Here is a 19,794-nt window from a genome sequence, read left to right on the forward strand (position 1 = left end):
GGAAAACAGCTCATTAATAGAGTAGCATTATTTCTCCCCACCTCAGAGCAGGAGCCATAAACTACATCTGGGTTCTGGAGAGTCTGCATGCGGTAGTAGGAGGGGGTCAGGAAATGGGAGGCATGCACAGGTTTTCCCACAATCTCTTGGCACAGAATACTTCTCTTTGTATCTGTTTTCAATTTTAAGCATATTAAGATGAAATTTTGTTTGGATAAAAGGGCCACAACACAGATTCATCAATTCTAACAAATGTATCAATCTGGTGGGGGGTGTTGATGACAGGGACAGCTATGCATGTTTGAGGGGCAGAGGGTATATGGGAAATCTTTGTACCATCCTCATAATTTGCTGTAAACCTAAAACTGTTCCCCCCAAAATAGTTTTTACAGGTGGGAAAGACCACTGCTGCCTAAAAACATGTTTCTAGACTACAACCTTCCTTTTCTAAAATGACCACTGGTTGAGAGATGTTTTCATGAAGAGTGGGCAAGGACCACTCTGCAGGAGGGGTCCCCTAAGCATTTCACAGGCAGGTGTTGGCTCTGTGGGGCGGGGGGAGGAGTGGGTCCCATGGATGGACAGTGATCTGAGGAGAAGACTGACCTGGAAGCGTAGGCCTCACAGAACCATTCTAGCCTTTCCCCTGGGCTGAGGTGGTCAGTTATTGGACCTCTGGCTCCATCTCCTCCCAAAGGTAGGTTTCTCAACTGAGTCACTTCCGGTCTTGCCCAGGGTGGGGTATGGAAACAGCACCCGATTTTGGCCTTGAAAACTTTGGCTCCAAGTCCTGGCTCTCCCCTTTATAAGACACTTAACGTCCCAGCCTGTTTACTTAGTTATAAAATGGGGATGACCTGATACCAGCCATCTCCCAGGATATGATGTGTCATGACACCACTGGAGAACGCCCAGCACAATGCTAGGCACAGAAGAGACACACACAGGAAGCTTTAGTGTTTGGGCCCTGAAGCTCAGGAATGGTGTTGTAGGCCCCATCTGTGGGGCGGGGCCCCACACCCTTAGACCTGCCAGGCCAGCCTGGCCAGTCCTAGCACTTGCTCTGGGTGCACCTTGTGCACAGCCACCCCCACAACAAATAGCCAGGGAGAGCACTGGACTGACAAAGACAGCAGACCTCATGCCTTCAGAGCCAAGTCACAGTTTCAGGAGCTGGTTTCCAAGGAAGGAAGCCTCTGCCTGCCGCCCCGACCCACCCCTTTCCTGAGGGACCACACCCTGCACTGCCGTGAACTCATCTCTACATATGACAGTTTCTACACTGGGCTGTCACTTCTTGAAGACAGGTGAACTTTGCCCCAGGCAGGGGTTAAGAATATTCCACTAACATCTCCTCTACTATTGGGTACTTCATTTCACTCCATATGATCTCTGTTGTTACTCCCCCCCCCACACACCCCACCCCCCACCATTCGACGACTATTTTCAAGGACAACAAAGTTGGAAACAAATGGAAATAGGGCACTTTTTCTTTCTCTCTTACATTAACACTCTGTGTCTCTCCCTGACAGAGGGCTTGTTTTTGCCTCTTTGCCTGTTCATCCTCTTGCTCATAACAGACTTCAATAAGGAAGCAGACAAGCAACCTCTGTGCTAGATGGGCTTCCTTTACAATCACTGCTAATTCTGGACTTCGGTCCTTCTGGACATTCTGACATGGGTGTATCACACACAAGGAATCACATACATGTGAAAAATCAGTAGGAAAATCTAAGCTCATCTGTCTTTTGCTGCTGCTGCCCACCCTTCTCCCTGTTAAAATCATTTTAATTTCATCATAAGAATCTAATTTCCACTAGTTAGAATTGGGTGATTTTTCTCTACCCCTCACATTATATTCCTCCTGAAAAAAAAATAATTTTATTATGCAGTTTCTTAGAACCACCACTTGCCCAAACCCTACTCCACTTCTGGCCTTGGGGACACATCAATGAATGGCTCTGCAAACCTCTGAAATCTTTTCAAAGACTTTTGATATTGTTATTTTAGTTTACTATTATTATTATTCTCCCCCATTAGGAGAAATCTTTCATCATTTTGTAATCAAACAGCATTTTCAAATATCAACAAGAGAATGTGTAATGTATTATGCACACACACTATATAACCATCTATCGTTAAGACAGAAACCTCCTGGTGGTAGAACACATCTCTAACCCCACTAGCTTCTACTTAATGTTCGCTTTCTCAGATGGCGTGGAATAAATAATCTTTGTCTCAGAAATACTTGGCTTTTCTCTGAGGTCCCCTCACTGATTGGAGCACCCTTGCAGTCATTCGGGGTGACTCACAGCAGCAGATCTGGGGACTGGGTGGCCAGGGAGCCTTGAGTGGACAGGCTACAGAAGAAACAGATACCTGGCCCTGCCTCAGCGAGTAGTCCATCTTCAGGCAAAGCAGTGAACAGGGTGGAATTGGTCTTCCAAGTCCATCCCCTGCTACTCTGTAAAAACTCATTCCAGACCAAATCCCAGTGGCTTTGTCCTGTCCTCTGGTCATTTAGGCCACTCCACCCAGGCCTGCCATCCCCAGGGAGTATCCATCTCAGAGTGTCCTCTCTATACCTATCTTCAGGGCATCAGGGAGCCACTATCAGCGAGCTTTCAGATGGGAAAGTATTTATGCACGATTTCACTCTGATGAACAAAGGAATCCAACAGTAACGGAGAGATTTTAGGCTGTGAAGCAGACTTAGAGCTGAGTGGGGAGGACGTGCTCTGTGAACCTGAGATCAAACCCATGAGGAGTATGGCTAGCCCTAATCAGGATCAGCTCGACAGCCCTGAATTTATCCAGAATCACTTAGGTTCCAATAAAATACTTTTCCTAAAAAGCGAAGCTTCAATTGCCAAAATAGTATTTTAATCACTTGGAAGGGAAATGTTGCTAAAATATGGCTCACAGTCCCCCGGTGCCTTAAAAACTATCCTTTTCCCACTGAAGTTGTCATCATTACAAGCAGTCACTGTGAAACTAGACAATAACATGATTTTTGTTTCCTCACTCTTCCTCTGTCCTTTCCCATGGCTTTCACTTTCCTGTCATCTACATGTCTGTAGATGTACATGTACATGTACCACACCACCCTTCCAGGCTGTTTCTTTTCTTCTGCAGGAGTCAGGAAATCAGATAGCCACTCTTGTCAGAATAGTGTGCTAACTAAGTGTCAACAGACTTGAGGCCCTCAGAAGGTTAAAATACACCTGGTTTAGATGCAAGGATTTTGATGCAGTTATTTCTGCAGGTCCTATTTTCAATAACTTCCAGACCAGGGTGCGAGTCCAAAGAGAAATGAGGCTTCAAGACTTAATTCCACCCGGAATGTTCCTGCCATATATTTGCCATCCATCCTCTGGCTAGTAACATGTTTCTATGGTTGTGGCCTTACATACAGAGCTCCATGTTTTGCTCTTACTCTAGTTGTTATTTCATAGCCCTACTAGGTGAGCAGCACTGATGAGCCCCACTAGGCCTGGAAGCTTTGCCTCCCTGAGGAGCTTCACCAAGAGGAATGAGATGTACAGCCCTGTGATACCTGACGCTGAGCTGGCATCTTTCTTCCAGGTTTCTGGAGCGCTTTACAGACTTCAGCCTCCTGCCACAGCACTGAGACAGCATCTATGACCATGGCCACTTTATGGTATGACCAACTGGGACCCTGGTCCACCACCAGGTAGACCACCACCACGGGCACGTGACTGCCAGTGCCATCATGTGTTGGCTCTTTAAGGAACCCAGTGGGTGATGTCTAGACAGGGTCACTTGGCCTGTGTTTGGAACAATGATCTCACTCTGCATTTTTTACCCTGTGGGTTGTGATCCATTACTGGGTTATGAAATCAGTTTAGTGGGTCACAACCAGCAATTTTCTTTAAAAAATAAATAGAACAGAAAATATCCAAGTGCATCACACACAGTGAGGGTGTTATTTTTAGAAAACTTATGCTTCGGTTTTATAGATCTGTATGTAGGTGTGTGTGGTAGCTGGGACATGAAATATATTTCTCACAGGGAGTGGTGGTCAAGGAAGTTTGAAATGCAGTGATCTAACACACATCCATCCTGCACCTACATCTTCCTGACACCCACCCCTGCTACTTGCACCCCTAACGAAAAGCCAAAAAGAATCTGTTCAGGGTCCTAAAATGGCCTCATCTGGAAGGCACCGGAGTCAGGAAAGCCTTCTTGGAGGAAGTGGGGCTTGCTGTGTCATGAGCAGGAATAGGGAGGGGGCAGCATGGCAGAAGGAAAGGCATGGGCAGTGTACTGTGGTAAGAAGGAATGCGGTGAACAAGGACCGGGGAAGGCCTACAGGGGATAGCTATAGATACCTGCCTTCTGAGGGAGGCAAACTGAGGGGCTGAAGCTAGAGGAGTGGAAGAAAGAAAGCTGATTTGATTCCAACTACCCATTTTCAAAGTTACCTTTGGGGGACATGTGATAGTGGGGAGTGAAGTGGCGTGTCAGGCCTAGTGCCCCTATCTCTCATTGATCCAGTGATAGTGCCTGCTTTCTTTTATCTTTGTAAATTTAACTTTTAATCAATTAAAATGAAAAGCCTTCAGTTCCTCAGTCACAATAGCCACATTTCAAACACTCAATAGCTACATATGACTAGTGGCCATATTCTATAACACAGAACATTTCCATCAATGCAGAAAGGTCTACTGGACAGGGATGTTCTAGAATGAGCAAATGATTAATTCATTCCAGGACTTCCTTCCTTCAGGAATTCAACAACTTCCATTATTTCTATTACACCCATACTTCTAAATGCAAATATCTCTGGGAGAGGTACTGGGATGGCTTGAAAGAGTAACTGGTTGATATTAACGGCCTGAGGAAAGCCAGAGTCTAAGAAGCCATCCACCATAGGCTGAGTATATGTGACAGACAGAATACGGGATGAAGGGATGTCAGAAGATAAGACACTGCCGTACCCAAATGTGCTGTCTGAGGATACTGAAGAGTAAGGATAAGCTCCTATATCAGGGGATGTGGAAAACTTAGAGAACTGTGAGGAAGTGACCCGCAGTTATTACTCATCTTCAAGTAACAGTTTATGCCCCAATAGTCCTTGGCAAGGGGGTTATTGTATGGGAAACAAGCACTTCTCTACTTCTAGGGAAGGAGTAAGAAAAAGTGCATGCAGGCCTTCCCAGAGGTGGATGCCTATGAACTTGGCCCTCTTCTGCCCTCTGTATGTGCTCTGTGACCACGTCCATGGTTCTATCTCCTTTATACCAAGGACTCTCTGAAAAATATCACAGGCCCAGGCCTAGAGACCCAAATACTAACTTGTTATTTCTACCAGGAGCCTCCATTAGCAATCCCAATGTGAATTTTAACAATCTCTGGCCCACTGCCTTCCCTACCCCGCTTCCTGTATTCTGGCTTCTGGCTCACCCTCCACCTGCTCACTCCATCATCCAGGTCAGCACCCTATGAGTCACCCCAGACTCCTCCCCCTTTTTCTTTGCTCCCCACCCAAGGTCACATCTTGGCCACTTCTCCACTCTGCTGTGAATCTGCCCAGCTCTGATCCTCTCCAGCCCTCACTATCACAGGGACCACCCGCTGGTCTTCCTGCTTCCAGTCACAGCCACCTCTAGCCTAGTGTTTCTTAACCACAGATAAGCAACAGAATAACTTGGAGGCAGTTAAAATACAGATTCTGACTCAGTCGATCTGGCCAGGTTGAGCATGTGTATTTTGCGAAAGTGCTCCAGGTGATTCTGATGTGCACCCTTCATTAAGAACCACTGCCTCCTCCTCCTCGTTACTAATAACAACAAAAACAACAATTAACATTTTTTGTGTACTCACATGCACTGCCTCATGTAATCTTCATGACAACCTTGTGAGGTAGGAGCTATCATCTACTCCCATTTTACAGTTGTTGAAACTGAGGCACAAAAGTGTCATAGTTAGAGGCAGGACCAGAACATGACCCACCACTTCTAACCATTCCGCTCTCTACACCACTGTATAGACATGACTTGATGTGTAGCTCCCTCCTTAGCTTGGGGACACACTCATGATACCCTTCTCCATCCAACCTCCCACAACAGCTCCTTCATGCAACAAGAAAAATCTTGGGGGGTGGCGGGGAGAGGGGAAAACGGGTGATGGGTATTGAGGAGGGCACTTGTTGGGAGGAGCACTGGGTGTTGTATGTAAGGGATGAACCACGGGAATCTACCCCAAAAAACAAGAGCACACTTTACACACTGTATGTTAGCCAATTTGACAATAAATTGTATTTTAAAAAAAAAGAAATATCTTGATCATGGTGGTGGTTATAGAGTGTACACATTATAAAAATTCACTGAGATGTGTGCTTAGGATTTGTGAATTTACAGTACATTCACTACTCCTCAATAAAAAAGATCCTGAGGGGCGCCTGCAGTTAAGCATCTGACTCTTAAAGGACTACAAAAATAAAGGAATAAAATAAAGGGGCACTTGGGTGGCTCAGTTGGTTAAGTGTCTGATGCTTGATTTCAGCTCAGGTCATGATCTCATGGTTGGTTAAGATTGAGCCCTGCATGGGGCTCCATGCTCAAAATGGAGCCTGCTTGAGAGTCTCTCTCTCCCTCTCTCAAAAAAAAAAAAAAAAAAAAGAAATAAAATAAAAAGAAAGACCCAAGCAAATGTGAAATCGGTAAAAACAGGCATGCACAGAAGAAACTAGGAAAAAGCCATCACAGTGCTGGTGATTATGAAGAATTCTTTCTGGAACAACACATTTAAGAACAGATTAAGAAAAGATTCCCAGAGCTAACCCACAAGAAATCCTTAGAGGAGACCAGGGTTGAAGACAGCACTACCTGGAGGCAGGATCCCCTGCAAGATGGACAGGAAAACCCCAGTATAGGATGGCTTGGCTACAGTGGGGAGCATGTGGCTAGCCACAGCAGCAGAGACACAGGAGCTCTGAAGGTCCACAGGACTGTCTTTGGGTCAGAGACTGGGGAATACCCCCAAGTAGAAGTCAATGGCAGTGAGGGGCTTCTTCCTTAAAGGACCGTGTGATTTCTGCATCAAGAAGTCCAGCCCCATCAAATCCAGCTCCTGTTATGGTTGGATAAGGACTCCACTGGGATCACTCATGTTTCTAGCTCCCCTGTGCAGTCCAAGGGAGAAGGACTTGGCACATTGATTTTGAAGTCTATCCTAAAAGAACAAAGAAAAATCTGAGAAAAGAAGTGTGAGGAAGTATACCTCACACTAGCACCTATTAAGATATATTTAAAGAAAATGTGATCAAAACAGACGGTAGGAACAGACAATTCATTGGAACAGACCAGAGAATCCCAGGTATACATGGAAATGTAAGATGCAATCAGTATTTCAGACCAGGAGGCTAAGAATAGGTATTTTAATTATTAGTGACCAGGAAAAAGAAGTTAAATCCTTAACTCTCACAATTCACCAAAATATGACAAATTCCATCTAGACCAAGAATTAAATGTAAATTAAAAAAAAAAAAAGAAACCATTTAAGTGTTGAGAATTTATGTGAATATATAACTCTGTAGCAGATAAAGCCTTTCTAAGCCTAACACAAAGACAGAAACACACGCCAGGCCTAGAGATCCAAATACCAAGTTCTCTCCACCAGGAGCTTCCATCAACAATCCCAAGGAGAATTATAATAATCTCTGCCCCTGTCCCCCACCCCTACTTTTTCATGCATTCCCAATTCTGGCTCATCCTCCACCTGCTCACTCTGCCATCCAGGTCAGCACCCTGTGAATCACCTTACACTCCTCCTGCTCCTTCCTCATTCTCCCCCTTCCCAAGGTTACCACTTCTTGGCCACCTCTCCATTCTGTCTTGAATCTGTCCAGCTTGATCTTCTCCAGACTGACCCCCACTGAGGGCCTCATCCTGCCACCCCTGTTACCAGCTCAAGGATTGCCCATGGGCCTCTCTGCTTCCAGTCACAGCTGCCACCTCCAGCCCAATGGTATGGAAAGCCTATAAAGACTACCTTGATTACATGGACATTTTAGATTTATGAATTCTTAAATAGTGAACAAAACTAAAGGGCAAATGACAATCTAGGATAAAGTATTTGTTATATAAGAAAGAAGAAGAGTTAATAGCCTGAATATGTATCAAGTTCTCTCATAAATCAAAAAGACAAAAAAACAACATACACTAAATAATAAAATATTGCACAAATGAAATGAAAAAAAGAAAATAATATACCAGTAGAAAACTGCACATAATCAATTCTTCAAAGAGAATTACCAATGACTAATTGGCCTGTAAAAAGAGTCCAAGTAATAAAATAATTTTTTAAAAAGAAAGCAAAATAAAGAAGCAACAATGAAATACTATTTTTGCTTATCAAATTTGCAATTTAAAAAAATAATGCCTAATATTGGAGAGGATGTAGTCAAAAAGATGCTCTCATAGGACTGGGGTAAGAGCCTAAGCTGATACATCTGGAAGGCAACTGGGTAATATGTATCAAAATCTTTGAAAATGTGCATATTCTTTGATCTAGCAATTCTACTTCAAGACTATATCCTAAGGATAAAATTAAAGATGTACACAAAGTCACTATTATGTATAAGCCACAGCTGTTAGGAACTTAAGGGGCAATAATAAGGGATTAGTTAAATGTTGGTAGGTACACAATGAAATACTACAGATCTATAAGAAGTTTACTGCCAAGGAAAACCATTTACAACGTATTGTTAAGTATAAAAAGCAAGTCATAGAACAGTATGTACAATATGAACCCATTTATGTAATGAAATGTGTAAGGGTTATACATCCATATATATGCACACAAAAGAGATCTACAGGCATGTAACTAAAACAGTAATAATAATACAAACCTTTGTCTAGTATTTTACTATGATTTCTTATTTCCGTCTTTGTTCTTTGTATTTCCCACTTTTATTTTTTTTTTAATTTTCTAACTTTTTTTATTTTTGAGACAGAGAGAGACACAGCATGAATGGGGGAGGGTTAGAAAGAGAGGAAGACACAGAATCTGAAACAGGCTCCAGGCTCTGAGCTGTCAGCACAGAGCCCGATGCGAGGCTCGAACTCATGGACTGCAAGATCATAACCTGAGCAGAAGTCGGACGCTCAACCGACTGAGCCACCCAGGTGCCCGTATTTCCCACTTTTAAAAGAAACCCGGTGGTATGATATAGACCTCCTTCTCTACCATCCACCTGGTATGGGGAATTCCTATCCAGCATTCCCACTTGACTCTGAGCATCTACATCCCTTACATGTGACACATATGGTATTTCTTGTGTTCCTGTTTAACTTTTCAAACTTTATCTTGTCTCTTCAATTCTCTAGACCATGGGTAAGAGACACCATGGGTGTCTTACAGTGCCTATACACAGCAAGTTCTTGGCAAATGGCCCAAGAAAGACACGTCACCTCTGTGCCCATGCCCCTGTGGACTGCCAGAGCATGGACTGGTTGGTTCCACAGGTGTGACATTCAAGCTCAGCTCCAGGCCAGGCTTGAGGCTGCATGTTGTGGGACACCTGTCAATCTGGTCCTGTTGAAGTTGCTTATTGTTGCTGCTAATTATTGTGGAGTGATGGGACTGTTTGTTTAAAGCATAGGCTGCTGCCCCCACACCCAGAGGCAAAGCCAATCCTATGGGCATCCTATAATTAATGAGCCAGTAAGTATTTCCTCTGGTGTGAAGTTGGCTTTGATCCAACAGATCCCTTCCCACTTCTTCCGCCACCTTCACCCCATTTACGACTTCCCATCTTGGCTGCTGGAGGCCTTCATTGGAGAAGCACCCCCTTCATCAAAACTATGGGCCTAGTCAGAACAGTCCAGTGTCCCTGGTGTCCCAAGCTTGATTCACCAGCTCCTCCTTGTCCTCCTAAGTGACTAAGTTTGCTCTCATATCTAAGGAAATCTGTTACCCAAGCAGCCCAGCCTGTAGGCCAAGAAACCAAAAAAGCCCTGGGAGACTGCTGTAGGAAAGACACAGGATTTTTTCATGCATATTCAATAAGTCAACTTTCACAGTTGTCCACAATTTCTGTGATCAGTACTCACTTTGATCAAACTCTCTGGAGAAACAAAATACAAAAGCCATCAGACATGGAAGAGTCAGGATCTGGGAGAAAAGGCCATCAACTGCTTTTTTTTTCTCTCTCTCTCCCTGTATAGATCTAAACAATCTCTGGTGCTCCCAAGGCTCTAGAAGGAGCAAAAAGAGAGGTCCTGGATGGAGTGCTTGCCATGAGCATGTGTAAGAGGCATATGGAGACCAAGCCTAGACTGCCACCATGGAAACCTTGGGCTAGGTATTTTACAGCTCCATGCCTCAGTTTCCTCATCTGCAAAATGGGATGATAATAGTGGAACCTGCCTCACAGACTTGTTGTGAGGATTAAATGAGTTAATGGATATAAAGCACTTAGAACAGTGGCAAGCTACAAGTGAACAAGACGTAAGTGTTTGCCACTGTTCACAGAAGCAGGAGGAGTCATACGGTGACAGCCATATGCTCGGCACTGTCTGCCCTTCTGTACCTGATGGTTTCTCAGCCTCAACGCTATTAACATTTTGGGCTGGATAAGTCTTTGTTGTGAACAGCTGTCCTGTGCACTGCAGGATGTTTAGCAATATCTCCCAGCTCTCCAAATGAGGTGAAATTGCCCCATTTCAGAACCAGTGGTCTAGTCCTATAAAAGCCACTGTCATGCGGGCACCCAGCTGGCTCAGTCAGTGGAAAGTGCGACTCCTGATCTCAGGGTCATGAGTTCAAGCCCCACACTAGGCAAAGAATTTACTTAAAAAAAAAAAAAAAAGCCACTGCCATGGAGAAACTATGTCTCACACTCTGAGCAAGTCTGGTGTGGATCCAGGCCTAGAGGTCCCACAATGGAGCCCCTTGTGGTTTGATGCAGGAGCTGCAGGTGGGGAAGTAGAGAGCAGTCAGTTCCGGATCTCTAGGTGGCTGCCATTTTCTCTCCTTGCAGATGGAATGGGAAACTGGGGCCTAGGCAGCATTCTATTTGGGAGGTACCTCACCCATGAGAGACTAAGAGGGTGCAGAGAGAAAAAGAGCCGAGGAGCTGACTTCTTTGGCAGACTGTGTCTATAGCCTTAATTAGAGGGAGCCCTGCTGAGTCCAGAGGGGAGAAGGCCAGATAGGATTCAGAGCTAAAGCCTTGGCCATGGCAGAAAAAATTCCCCTAACCTAGTGAGGCCTCTGGGCATAGGAGCCTCTGCAGCCCCTCTCTTCTCAGGAAACAAATGAGCTCTGCACTTGGTTATGAAAAGAAATACACTGTTCCTTTGATAAAATAACCTCCTGACCATTTAGCACTATTAAAGCTTAACGTGCATTTATTTTGACCTAGGAGTTGCTACAAATGTATTCTATGGTTACATTAGCACAGATGCACAGCATCTCTGCAGGGACCTCACTGCCGGGTTCAAATCCCAGGGTTCAAATCCCAGATCTACCACCTAGCAGATATGTGACTATGGGAAAGTTATTGATCTCTTTGTGACTTAATTCCATCATATCTGAAGCAGGGGCAATAACAGGACCTATGTCACTGGACTGTTACAAGGGTTATATGAGCTACTATATGCAAAGAACAATGTGGTCAACAAATGCTAGTTATTATTGTGTTCACTGTGTCCTTAGCTGGTAATAGCTAAAAATTTGGAAATTTATGCCAGTCAACTAGTTAAATGCATGTGGCACATCTATTCTATGAAATACTAAGCACCATTAAAAGAAATGAAGTTGAGGGCGCCTGGGTGGCTCAGTCGGTTAAGCATCCAACTTCGGCTCAGGTCATGATCTCATGGTTTGTGAGTTCAAGCCCCGCATCGGGCTCTATGCTGTCAGCTCAGGGCCTGGAGCCTGCTTCGGATTCTGTGTCTCCTTTTCTCTCTGCCCCTCCCCCACTTGTGCCCTGTCTCTCTCTGTCTCTCAAAAATAAATAAATGTAAAAAAAAATTTTTTTAAAGAAATGAAGTTGAACTGTATCTAGTTACATAATAGAATTCATTTAATAAGATCAAATTGCTAAATAAAGAATCGAACATGTTACAGATAAGTATATACAGTTTGGGATTATTTGTATATAAAAAGAGCTATACAGAAATACATGTATGTCATTTTATCTACATAGAAAATTTCTAGAAGCACCATCAAGCTGTTAGCAATATTATATCTCGGGATTGGGAATGGAGGACTGGAGAACTTTTGCTTTCTCCTTTGGTACTGTTAAAATTTCCAACTATGATGGGGCACCTGAATGGCTCAGTCGGTGGAGCGTCTGACTTCGGCTCAGGTCATGATCTCATGGCTCGTGGGTTCGAGGCCCATGTCAGGCTCTGTGCTGACCACTTGTTCAGAGCCTGGAGGCTGCTTCAGATTCTGTGTCTCCTTCTTTCTCTGCCCCTCCCCTGCTCACGCTGTCTCACTCTGTCTCTTAAAAATAAATAAATGTAAAAAACAGATTAAAAAAAATTTCCAGCTACAAGCATGTATTTTGTTTAAATAATATTGTTTAATTTTTTAATGTTTATTTATTTTGAGATAAAGAAAAAGAGAGAGAATAAGTGCGTACATGAGGAAGGGGTAGAGAGGGAGAGCGAGAATCCCAAGCAGGCTCCACGCTGTCAGTGCAGAGCCTAACCCAGGGCTCAATCTCACAAATGTGAGATCAAAACCTGAGCCGAAAACAAAAGTCAGATGCTTAACTGACTGAGCCACCAGGCAACCCGAAAATAATAATGTTTTTTAAAAGGAACAAGATAGGGGTGCCTGGGTGTGTCAGTGGAGTGTCCAACCCTTGATATTTGCTCAGGTCATGGTCCCAGGGTCATGGGGTCAAGGCTTAAGATTCTTTCTCTCTCTCCCTCTGCCCCTCTCTGCTATTTGCAGGTGATCTCTCTCTCTTTCTGATAGATAGATAGATAGATGATAGATAGATAGATAGATAGATAGATAGATAGATAGATAGATAGATAGATATCTACTGATGTGGAAACATTTTTAAGATACTGCAATTTTTTTTCAAAAGTAGAATATGAATAGCACAAGCCACAGGAATGAATCTCATTAATAAATTCAAGTATGCGGGAAACCAAACTTTAGTTTCTATAACTCAACTCAATGTTTCCATCGTGCCAACAGGAAAGTTAATTCTAGGTGTGTCTGAGTTTTCCAGAACACTGAGAAGTGCCAGTCATGGGACAGAGGAGGTGGCTGTGAGGCTGGCTGAGGCCAGATATAATAGCCTCCGCTACTCTGTGCCACCCATGGGCAGCCAGGAATCTTGCACTTGGCCCCACCACATGGGGCTCTCTGAGCTCTTACTCCTGCCTGCCCAGGTGATCTGCTAGAAGGCAAGGTGGGACTCTGGACACCACAAGATCTTTCTCCCCTGTCTCTCCTGCCCCCACCCCCCAGCCAGTCTGGGGAGGGGAAGTCTACAAAGAGTTAGGGGTCTTTCCACTCCAGGTGAAATCCTTCTTCCATCTTGTCTCTTGCCAAGGTATTGAGTCTGTGTAAGAGAATCCTCTTTCTTTCTTTCTTTCTTTCTTTCTTTCTTTCTTTCTTTCTACATATTTATTCTTGAAAGAGAGAGACAGAGAATGAGTGGGGAGGGTCAGAGAGAGAGGGAGACACAGAATCTGAAGCAGGCTCCAGGCTCTGAGCTGTCAGCACAGAGCCTGATGTGGGGCTTGAACCCACAAGCTGTGAGATCAGACCTGAGCCAAAGTCGGACGCCCAACCAACTGAGCCACCCAGGCGCCCCAAGAGAATCCTGTTTCTTCACTGAGCTATTCAGCAAACCCTGAAGTTTTCCTCAGTGTGTAAACTTTTGGCATACAAGTGCCAGAGATACCTGAAACTTGATTCCATTTTCTAATCTGGGGAGCTAGCTCAGGAGGAAATGAGCTCCAAGAATGTGACAGTGGGAAAGGGGAAAATCCAAAGGGAGGAAAGAGATTTATTTCTCAAATATTATGCCAGCCACACATATGTGTAAATGCAGAGCAAAAAGTCTGAATATTCCCATCAAAGAATTAATAGTGTCAACCAGTAGAGTTAAGTTTCAAGACAGGGGAAGGGCTAGAAGGAGAGCTTTACCTTTTTATTTTATGTATTTCTAAACTGCTTTTTATGCTTTAAAGATGAAGTTCTACTGAGTATTGCTTATATAATCTACTATTTTAAATATATAAATACGCATATCTTTTGCCTCCAGGCTGAAGTTGGAGGTTGATGCAGCTCACACCTATCTGGCCCACTGATGGGCAGAACCTTGGAGGGTGTATTTGCATGAAGAGTTGAGAGACTAATGTTAGGAAAAAACTCTTTCTAAGGGAAGAAGGCAACAAGCACAATAAGCTGACCCAAAGCCAAAACTTTGCTCAGTGGAAAGGAGGAAATAATTCTGAGCTAAAGTGGTAGTTGTGATGTGCACGTATCAGTGGAACCAAACCTCAAGGCTCTCTCTGTAAGGCAATGGGGGTGCCAGCAGCCTCACAGCCCTGCTCCTACAGTAGAGCCAGCTGACCTCATGCCAAGAGGAGTGTCAGTGGCTCCCAGCAGGCGTCGAGTGTCTGATGGGTGTGGCAATGTCCAGCAGAACTGATAGCTCCATAGGGTGTGGCAGGGGCAAAGGGAGGTTGCAGAGCTGGAGGAGGGGAAAAGATAGCTGGGAGTGGGAGGGTGTAGCTGTCTAACCTTATCCACCAGCACATGGGAGACATACACCCTGGGGACGCCCAGAATGCTCTCAGGGTGAGGGTGTGGGAAGTAGGCAAGACCTGGAATTCTACACTGGCAGGGAGGTAGGGGTAAGAGTCAGAGATACACGTAGACGAGCTATAATGATGTAATGAGTGCACAGGTGTTCAGGTGCGTGCACAGGCGGGGAGCACAGAAGAGGGAGCCACAAAGTCTACATGGGGGGGGGGGGGTCAGGGAAGGTCTCCTAAGTCAACTGACATTGGTAATTCAGAGTGGGTGGAAAGGGTGGAGGGCATGAGGAACTGTGTGTGCAAAGGCCTGGAAGGGAGCTAGCCAGAGTTTGGGGGAACTAACTGAAAGCAGCTCAGACTAAATACAGGGGAGTGGTCAATGAGGCCACAGATTATGTTCCTTGGTAAGGAATTTGGACTTTATCCTGCTGGCAACAGTGAAACTCAGAAGAGGGCTTTATGTAGGGAAATTAGATGAACAAATTAGCAAGAAAGCTTTTCACCGCTATGCTCCCACCACTCCTAGCTAACTCCCCCTGGTCTCAGAGGGCTGCTTCCTCCAGTTAAGTGTTCCCTGACCACCTCTTAGACTCAGGCAGCCCTCAGCTCAGGCTTTTAGAGGTTCCCAAGCACCTCCTCTTTCCCTTTCCATCACACTGTGTCTTGATTACCTATGCCCTGTACGTTTTTCTCTCCCCTCATACACTGTGAGGGCTGGAAACAAAGAACTATGTCTATTGAGTTCTACATTGTATCCCCAGCACCCCACACAATGCTTGGCATAAGTATTCCATATGTATTTACTTAATAGGGAAAAAGAAAGAAAAAAAAGCCTATGAGAAAATAATCCTGTGGTTTCCAGCCAGGGCTGCAGATTACAGGTTGGAAAGGGGAGACAAGGGGACCAGGGAGAAGGTTTTTGCAGTAGTTTAGTTAAGGAGTGATGAGGGCCTGACCTCAGGCGGTGGTGGTAGAACTGGAGTGCAGAGAGAGATTGAGAAAATATTTACGAGGCAGCACTGGTAGGCTTGAGTGACTAGATGAGGGAAGTGAGGGGATCAGATAAGGAGAAGAGGGCTCCTGGGCTTCTGATTTAAGCAGTGGGTAGATGCCAGATTAACCAACAGTGGCTATTCTGGAAGAAGAGGCAATGTGTTGAGGAAGATGATGAAATCACAGTTTAAACATGTTGACTTTGACATGCCTGTAGGGCACACAGGTGGAGGGGTCCCAGGGGCAGCTGGAATCATAGCACTGGAGCCCAGGATAGACATCAGAACTAAAGATAGAGATTTGGGAGCTGTCAGCCTACGGCTGATTAAAGATCAAGGAGGGGACAAGATACCCCAGGGAGCAACAGAGAAGGGGAAACAACAAGGAGGATCCCCACCTATAAGAGGTAGGCTCAGGGGAGCTATGGAGGGAAAAGGAGACATGAGAGAGGGAGGGAGAAAAGAAAGCAGTATCACAGGGGAGAAGTGACTTTAAGGACTAGTAAACAGGGTCCAACAGTGTGTAGAAACTTAGAGCCAGCCCCAGCTCTGGTCTCCCTTAACAGTTGAGAAAACTGAGGTCCAGGGACACTGAGGTGTTCAAAGCCACAAGCTATTATTGCCCATAGTCACATATATCAGTGGCTCTCAATTATGATCCCTGGAGTCCGGGGAGGGGGGGGGGGGTCCCAAAGACCCTTTCAGTGTGGTCCAAGAGGTAAAGAACATTTTTATAAGAATACCAATACTTTTTTGCAGTATTCAGTTTGTTGACATTTGAACTGATAATGCAAAAGCAAAAGTGGGTAAAACTGCTGGGGACCTAACACAAACCAGTGAAGTTATATTCTTCACCGCAGGCACTCTGGTTAACAAAAAGGCTAGCTTCACATAAGAATGCCCGTGATAGAATAATAATTACTGATTTTTTAAAAACATGACCCTTGGGACACCTGGCTGGCTCAGTCAGTGGAGACTGTGACTCTTGATTTCAGGGTTGTGAGTTCAAGCCCCACATTGGGTGTAGAGATTACTTAAAAAAAATCTTAAAAAAAGAAAAAAAACCATGATTCCCGAGTACATCTTGTTAATGGTCTATGCATAAAGCACTTCTGTTACATATCAGGACATACCAAAGTACTACATACATGTATGTGATTGTTTGCATTGAGAAGTGAACCACCTGCTTTTTTCATGAAACATCATTTTATTAGAAAAGCGACAAAAAGAAAAAAGGAAAGAGCACTGACAAACTGATTACTCAGACTTGGGTATCTGCAGACATTTTCTCAAAAATGAATGAAGTGAGCTTATCATGTCAAGGAAAACTGATAGTATTTTTTGGCCAATGATAAAATCTGAGCTGACCAGTGAAAATCAGAATTATAGAAAACTTGTCCCCACACCATGAGCTTCACAGCTTCCTGGTACTTAAAGACTTTGCTGAGGAAATAAGTGGTAATATTAATGAATGTAATACTATGGATTGAAATGTGTCTACATTTGGAAGATCTGCATAAATCACTGATCCATTATTTTCCAAATGACTAATGCATGATGTCACAAAGAATGAACAAAAGATCCATTCAAACTACAAGACAGATCAATGGAGTTGAATATAGCTGAGGATGAGAAGTTCACTGATATACTTTCAGATCTCACATGGTGATTAACCTTTCAGAAACTGCCATTAGTCCTATTTTGGTGAAATATCAAAGAAGATATCCACAATTATCTGAAAAGTCTATAAAAAATACCAACTACAGGGGTGCCTGGGTGGCTCAGTTGGTTAGGCGTCCAACTTTGGCTCAGGTCATGATCTCATGGTTCATGAGTTTGAGCCCCGTGTTGGAGCCTGGAGCCTGCCTCGGGTTCCCTCTGTGTGTGTGTGTGTGTGTGTGTGTGTGTGTGTGTGTGTGTGTCTTTCTGCCCCTCCCCTGCTCATGGTCTGTCTCTCTCTCCCTCAAAAAAAATAAACATTAAAAAATTTAAAAAAAAAATACCAACTACAAATCTGTATGAAGCAGGTTTTTAGCAATGCATCGTAAAAGACTGGTAAAGAAGCAGATATGAGAATCCAACTGTCTTCTTTTAAGCCAGTCATTAAAGACATTTCCAAAACTGTAAAATAATGACTCACTGAGTTTAAAGTTTTTTTTTTTTAAGTTTTATTTATTTAAGTAATCTCTACACCCAAAGTGGGGCTCAAACTCATGACCTCAAGATCAAAAGTTGCATGCTCCTCAGACTGAGCCAGCCAGGTGCTACTGAATTTTTTTATTTTAGACGATATATTTTTATAAAAGGTATGTTGGGGCACCTGGGTGGCTCAGTTGGTTAAGCATCTGACTTCAGCTCAGGTCATGATCTCTGGCTTGTGGGTTCAAGCCCTGATCTCATGACTTGTGGGTTTGAGCCCTGTGTTGGGCTCTGTGCTGACAGCTCAGAGCCTGGAGTCTGCTTTGGATTCTGTGTCTCCCTCTCTCTATCTACCCCTCCCCACTCATGCTTTGTCTCTCTCTCAAAAATAAATAAACATTAAAAAACATACATATATATATATAATATATATATGTGTGTGTGTGTTTTAATATATAAAGGATTTATTACTGTTATTTTTATATAATTAATAAGTACTTCTAAAGCCTGTTTCTAATGTATGTTTCCATATTTGTATTATGGTAAATATCTATAGCTACAGAACACAAAAATAAAGGCATCTGAAGTCTTCATTAATTTTTAAGAGTGTAAAAGGGTCCCGAGACCAAAACATTTGAGAATGCTGATACAGACCACCCTTTCCTGCCTCCCAGTTCTTGGATCTTATTTCTAGTACACCCACCCCTCCCATGCATTTCTCCACAAAATACAGAATTATAAAAACTAAAAAAAAACAAAAAACAAAAACGAAACTTAGCTGAGGAACTAAACTGTGAACTAAACAGACAATAAGACCCTTTCCTTCCCTTCAAAATAATGTTCCTTTAAGGGCCAGGTCCTGTTAAATAGCCCTGCCAGGCTAGGCTGGGTTCCTCCAAAAACCCTTCCTACTGCCACCTGTAGGAGAAGAAAGACTAGGGGCGGAGGGCTCAATGGGAGTTCAGGTGTCATCTCCTTCATGTTCAGTATCTGAACATGATGCCTCTCTTCCCCACTCAAGCCTAGAGGTCCATCAATCATTAAAGATGCATTATTTTACTTGCAACTAAGGTCTTCTCTTTAGTTTATAAGCCACATAGGTTTCTTTTTTATCCTCTGTTCATTCTTATGGGTAACTGGTTTTTTTATAATAATTTGTGAGAAAAAGTGACTCTATTACTTTTCTATTGCAAAATCAGTTTTAAAATGATTAAAAGTTGGGGCACCTAGGTGGCTCAGTCAGTTAAGCATCTGACTTCAGCTCAGGTCATGATCTCACCGTTTGTGCATTTGAGCCCCACGTCAGGCCCTGTGCTGACAGCTCAAAGCCTGGAGCCTGCTTCAGATTCTGTGTCTCCCTCTCTCTTGGCTCCTCCCCTGCTCACACTCTGTCTCTCTCTATCAAAAATAAATACACATTAACAAATTTTTAAAAATAAATTTTAAAGAATGATTAAAAGTAAAATTAATGAAATAGAAGACAAAGAAACAACAGACATAATGCAAAAGTCGGTTCTTACAAAATAGACCTCTAACAAAATTATCATGAAAAAAGCATGAAGCATTAAATATGCAATATTAGGAATGAAAAAGGGAAGATAGAGTACAATATAGGAAAACAAGACTAGGAAAATTTTATGCTAATAATTTTTTTTTAAGAAAAATTTTAAATTACCAAATTACTTGACTAGAGGAGGAAGTGATAGCTTTACTAAGATTTATATAGTAGTAGTAGTAGCAGTAATATCCTGGGGTCTCCTCTTAAATGCAAACCCCTCAGGGAAGTAAGTGCTAGTGAGTTCCTTCTTAGGTTGCCTTTTGTGACACAAAAGATGGGTCTTTGGAATCTAGGCCTATCTGGATGGAAGGAAAGAGGGTGCTGAGAATACAGAGAAGGT

General features: G+C 43.6%; 1 non-coding gene across 8 annotated transcripts in view; it reads right to left on the minus strand.

Annotated features, from left to right (window-relative positions):
- The window catches only part of LOC106967762 (aspartic peptidase retroviral like 1), a 121,873-nt gene that overhangs the window by 47,427 nt on the left and 54,652 nt on the right, over window positions 1–19,794 (minus strand). For 2 of the 8 annotated variants that reach the window (XR_008289380.1, XR_008289377.1), the window contains 2 exons: window positions 19,176–19,294; window positions 12,033–12,480 (listed from right to left, as the gene is read on the minus strand). The exons of 1 other annotated variant lie outside the window; for it this stretch is intronic. This is a non-coding gene — a transcript (aspartic peptidase retroviral like 1). Of the gene's footprint in view, window positions 1–8,978; window positions 10,094–12,032; window positions 12,481–19,175; window positions 19,295–19,794 lie in introns of those variants that run through there. 5 more of the 8 variants (XR_008289381.1, XR_008289382.1, XR_008289383.1 and 2 more) reach the window with 4 other exon arrangements.

This window comes from Acinonyx jubatus, chromosome A3 (assembly GCF_027475565.1).
Source record: "Acinonyx jubatus isolate Ajub_Pintada_27869175 chromosome A3, VMU_Ajub_asm_v1.0, whole genome shotgun sequence".
NCBI lineage: Eukaryota > Metazoa > Chordata > Mammalia > Carnivora > Felidae > Acinonyx > Acinonyx jubatus.